The following is a 6,110-nucleotide window of genomic DNA, read 5'->3' on the forward strand; positions in this document are numbered from 1 at the left end:
AAGTTATCACCCATTCAAAAAAGTAATCAATCTTAGCATCAGTAAAGGTTGAACAAGCAGACCTGCTGTGATGTAATACAAAACACACAGCATCACTTATGAAGTAGTCTGACCAAGAGAGCAGAAGCTGAACCTAACCCAGCTCTAGAACTAACTTCCATTTACAGGAATCATGATTGAAAGAAGGACACGTGACAGGGCACCTGTAGGAAAAGCAGACAAACCCAGAAGGGACATTCTACAGGACAACTGACCCAACTTTTGAAACAAGTAAATATCATGGGAAAAAGTGGTGGGAGATTGTTCTGGATATTTTTTAAACACTGAACAACTAAATCTCTGCTGACTTCTTTTTTCGGATCCTCATTCTGATGAGTCAAATGTAAAAATATTTTTGAGACAATTGAAGACATCTGATTATGGTTTGGGTATCAGAAGGCACCAAAGAATTATAATTTATTATGCTATATATGAATAATGTCATTGCAGTTAGGTAAAAAAAAAAATCTGTATTTGTAGGTTCATTGAACTATGGAAGAGAAAGAATGACCATTATATATATTTAAGTACATTTAGAACACTTTAGGAGAAGAGGAAAGTAGACTAAGCCAATGGGGCAAAAGCACAATAATTATTTAAAATACATAATGGGTATAATGTATGTGGCTTATCATCCTCTCCATTTTGCATGTGTTTAAAAATTTTCATAAAATAATTAAAGACAATGGTTTACCCTAATTCTCAAGAATCAGAGTTTACCATAAGTTACAATTAAATCTTCCACTTAACCAACTTATGCTACAACATCCCACAATAATATTTTTATTGTTATTATTTTTTTCCTTTCACCACACGCCAAGGCATGTGGAATCTTAGTTCCCCAACCAGGGAAAGCACAGACTCTTAACCACTGGAATGCCTGAGAAGTCCAACATCCCACAATATTAATTTATTTAAGTAAAGAAAAAATATAGCTTTACAATATTTAACCTTGAAACCAGTATTTGGGAGGTATGGTAGCCACTGAAGGCAAAAGAGAAGGGACAACAGAGGATGAGACGGTTTAATAGCATCAACGACTCAGTGGACATGAATTTGAGCAAACTTTGGGAGATAGTGAAGGACAGAGGAGCCTGGTGTGGTGCAGCCCATGGGGTCACAAAAAGTCAGATACAACTGAGTTACTAAACAACAACAACACATCCATTAATTCAACCTAAATTTTACTTAAACCATATTATGAATCAACCATAGTTCTTGATGCTGGGAATATAGCAATGAACAAGTCCCTTTTCTCTTAGAACTTACATACTAGTAAGAGTGAGAGAGACAAATAAATAAAAATACTAACCACATAGTAATAAGTATGTTCCTTGAAGAAGATAAAGTAAAGGAAGAAGAGAGAGAAAAAGAAGAAGAGCAGAAGTAGAGAATACTTGAGATAAGGTGGACAAGAAAGAAATTTCTAAAGAGGTGATGTGTGTGCACGCTCAGTCATGTCTGACTCTTTGCAATCCCATGGACTACTGTAGCCTGTCAGCTTCTTCTGTCCATGGAATTCTCCAGGCAAGAATACTGGAGTGAGTAGCCATTCCCTTTCCAGGCGATCTTTCTGACCCAGGTATCAAACCAGGTCTCCTGCATTGCGGGCAGACTCTTTGCTGAGCCACCAGGGAAGCCCAGAGAGGTGATACTTGAACTTAAATCAAAATGGTGTTAGGAGTGCTCAGTTTGGCAGCACGTATACTACTAAAATTGGAAAGATACAGAGAAGATTAGCATGGCCCCTGCACCAGGATAACACACAAAGTCATGAAGTATTCCATATGTTTTTATACAGAGTGAAGTGAGTGAGAAAGAGAAAAATAAATATCGTATTCTAACACATATATACGGAATCTAGAAAAATGGTACTGGAGAATTTATTTACAGGCAGCAATGGAGAAACAGACATAGAGAATAGATTTATGGACATGCGGAGAGGGGAGGAGAGGGTGAGATGCATGGAGAGAGTAACATGGAAACTTACACTACCACATGTAAAATAGACAGCCAAAGGGAATTTGCTATATGGCTCAGGAGACTCAAACAGGGGCTCTGCATCAATCTAGAGGGGTGGGATGGTGCGGGAGATGGGAGAGAGGTTCAGAAGGGAAGGAATATATGCACACCTTTGGCTGATTCATGTTAAGGTTTGACAGGAAACAACAAAATTCTGTAAAGCAATTATCCTTCAATAAAAACATAAAAAGAAATGGTGTTAGGAACATAGCATATGAAGATCTAGGCAATGAAGCTGGCTGGGGTGGGGGAAGAGTTAAGTGTAAAATCTTTGGATTGTAAAAGAACTAGATGTATAAGAAGGACACTATAATTAAAAAGGAGGAAGTATGGGCAAGAGGATTAGGGAACAAATCTTGTAAACCATGGTAAGGAATTTAGATTTTATTCTAAATATGGTGACAAACCATTGAACAATATGAAGCAGAAGAATGACATAATTAGATTTCATATTTTAAAATAGATAACCTTGATAGACTTTGAATTTGTGCATCTGAGTTAATAGCAAGATGGCCTAAAACTTTCTTTTCTCATTTTATCCTTGAATGGCTTTTGTGTCAAAGTTATATTAGTATAATAAAATAAAGTAGAGAACATTGCTTCATTTTTATTCTCTAGAACATTTTATAGAAGACTAGAATTATCTGCTCTTTAAATAATTTATAAATATTGCCTATAAAACTATCTGATCCAGATATTACTTTATGCACAGATTTGTGTTCAACTTATTTAGTAGCTAAATATCTCTTTATGTTTCCCATTTGCTTAGTTTTTTTTTTTTTTTCCCAGTTGCTTAGTTTAATTTGGTAAGTTCTATTCTTCTAAGAGAAGGAAATGGCAACCCACTCCAGTATTCTTGCTTGGGAAATCCCATGTTGGCAGGCTATAGTCCATGGGGTCGCAAAGAGTCAGAAATGACCGAGGGAGCGATTGCATAGCATTCTTCTAAGAACATACATTTTTTCCATTTTAAAATATATTTATAGAGCCTTACATTTCCAAAATGGGACTAGATTTACCTCCCAACTGAAATAACTGTTGATTGGTGGAAAAATAGATAAAACAAAGTTTTAAGTACATCTGGACATCAGGCAACAAAGAACAGTGAGCCCTGAGAGATGTAAAGACAAATAAGATGAACACTGTAACTGACTAGTTTATGCCCTGAAAATACTTCCAGGCTGCAGGATCAGGTGGGGGACCCCAAATAGACCATGGAAGACTCCCAGAGATTAGAAGGCAGAGGATAGGGTCCAAGATGGCTAGAATTCACAGGCAGAGTACGAGAGAGGAGGAGCAGTCGCAGAGGAACCCAACAGAATAAAAATCAGCATAAACCTGTGAGACAGTTTCTCCAGGCTGAGAATAGGAGTTGGATTAAAGGGAAGAACACACTGAGCATACTTGAGGCTCAAAATAGTGCTTGTTCCTAAGAGCCAGTCAGGAAAATCTCATAATTCATGGGGCTTTAAGTGGAGCACTCAGAAGAATCTTGCTTCCATGATGGAAAATAACTAGCTCCAGATTAAACACCATGCTGGTCCTACCTAATAAATCTTAACAGCAAGAACCAAAGAATCAAACTGTGTCTGTGTAACTTGACTGTATACCAAAATAAAGCTCAAGAATTTTTATAGGAATACAAATCTATCCAGCATGAAATGAAATAAAATTCATAATGTTAAGTTTCCTGTTAAAATTTCTTAAGAAGGCAAAGAAACAGGAAAATATGACCCATGTCGAGAAGGAAAATAAATCAACTAAACCAACACAGAATTGATACAGATGTTAGAATTAGTAGACAAGGACTGAACAGTTATATAATAATTTTTTATATGTTCAAAAAATTAGAAGAAAAAATACATACACTAAGTAGAGATGCAAGTGCAAGTGAAAATTGCTCAGTCGCATCCAACTCTTTGCAATCCCATGTACTATACAGTGTGCATGGAATTCTCCAGGACAGAATACTGGAGTGGGTACCCTTTCCCTGCTCCAGGGAATCTTCCCAACCCAGGGATCGAACCAGGGCCTTCTGCATTGCAGGAGGATTCTTTACCAACTAAGCTATGAGAGAAGCAAGTAGAGATGCAGAAGACCAAAAAACAAAACAAAACAAAATGATCTAAATCAATGGAGCCATAAACTGGTATTATCAAAGATCAATAAAACTGATAAACTTCAAATCCAGTGATTTTAATCTGTGGGTATTTTGCTCACTGAGGGAAACTTGACAATGTCTGGAGATACTACAGAACAAAATCTCTGGGAAACCAGTGTCTGAATTGGAAGTATTAAGATTCTGATGGTGTGGACTTCCTTGGTGATCCAGTGGCTAAATCTCCATTTTTCCAGTGCAGGGGTCCAGGTTCAATCCCTGATCAGGGAACTAGATCTCACACGCTGCTACTGAAGATCCTGTGTGCCACAACTAAGATTGCCCAGTGCAATCAAACATATTAAAAAAATTTTTTTTTCCCAAGATTCTGATGGTGGGTGATACCAGGTTCTCAGGAGAACTAGGATGGAGGATTGAAGCTTTAAGCCCTATCCCCAAACATACTATATGGGCAAGTGGTCTTCAGACATTTTGAAATGGACTCCATGAAAGAATTTTTAAAAGCTACATATCCCCTTGTTCATTTCTAAGCTGATATCTAAATTTTCCATCATAAATTTAAATAGTTGCAAAAGATACAATTTCTGGCTTACTGTAAATTTTGACATTTTAAACTAAACCATTACATCATTCTTATACATATCTGGTGGACTCCAAATACCCTAAATATTTGATGCCCACCAACATTCATTTAAAAATGAATGAACAAGCTCTTTTTTTAGCAGAAAGAAAAAAAAAAAAAGAAGGGGTAATAAAACTATTCAGGGCTTCCCAGGTGGCACAGTGATAAAGACTCTGTCTGCCAATACAGGAGACACAAGAGACCTGGGTTCGATCCCTGGCTTGGGAAGATCCCCTGGAGAAGGAACTGGCAATCCACTCCAGTATTCTTGCCTGGGAAATTTCAGGGACAGAGGAGCCTGCTGGGCTACAGTCCATGGGATCACAAAGAGTTGGACACAACTGAGTGACTGAACAGTGCACAGAACAATGTGGTCCTACTTCATGGGTTTTTTAACTACAAATCTGTTCTCTATGTCTGCGAGTCTGTTTCTGTTTCATAGATAAACTCATTTGTATCATATTTGAGATTCCATATGTAAGTAATATCATGGTATTTGTCTTTCTCTAATTTACTTCACTTTGTATGATAATCTCTAGATCCATCCATGTTGCCACAAATGGCATTATTTCATTCTTTTTATGCTGAGTAGTATTCCATTGTGTATGTGTGTGTATATATATATATGTTTATAAATTTTAAAAAATTAAATTTTACATTTAAATTATAAATATATATGTATTTTAAATTTTGTATACCACATCTGCTTTAGCTATTCATCTGTCAGTGGACATTTAGGTTGTTTCCATGTCTTGGCTATTTAATTGTGTTCTAAATAGGAGGAAAACAGAGAGAACGGATGCAGAAAATAATTTTAATCATATTGGTACTGGTAGTATTGCTGTTCTAACCTGGGACTATTATGAAGTTCCTGCATTTCCTATATACTGGCGCTGGGAACTACAGGCTTGATCATATTCAGGCTTGAAATTGTGAGTCAGATTACTTCATAACAAGAAACTCTATGTAGACAAAGATCCAGTTTCTTCAACAGATACAAGGCACAAGTAGTTATGATGATAGAGGGGCAATCTTTCCATTAAAAGAGGCTTAAGTGACATTTTTTTTAGAAAACAGACAAAAATAAGCTTTACTGTTTAGGGATACACAACTGGTTAGTTGTGTATATAGTGTATATATAGTTGTGTATATAGCATCTGGTCCCATCACTTCATGGGAAATGGATGGGGAAACAGTGGAAACAGTGTCAGACTTTATTTTTTTGGGCTCCAAAATCACTGTGATGCTGATTCCAGCCATGAAATTAAAAGATGCTTACTCCTTGGAAGGAAAGTTATGACCAACCTA

General features: G+C 36.7%; 1 non-coding gene across 1 annotated transcript; it reads left to right on the top strand.

The window, feature by feature from the left end:
* Nucleotides 1-1,722: 1,722 nt before the first annotated feature.
* Nucleotides 1,723-1,832, top strand: LOC129557689 (U6 spliceosomal RNA). The gene has a single exon (XR_008686281.1). It is a non-coding gene; the product is annotated as a U6 spliceosomal RNA (small nuclear RNA).
* The last annotated feature ends 4,278 nt before the right edge of the window (nt 1,833-6,110 follow it).

This window comes from Moschus berezovskii, chromosome 7, assembly GCF_049115385.1.
Source record: "Moschus berezovskii isolate FMDL1 chromosome 7, NW_MosBer_1.0, whole genome shotgun sequence".
In the NCBI taxonomy this organism is placed as follows: domain Eukaryota; kingdom Metazoa; phylum Chordata; class Mammalia; order Artiodactyla; family Moschidae; genus Moschus; species Moschus berezovskii.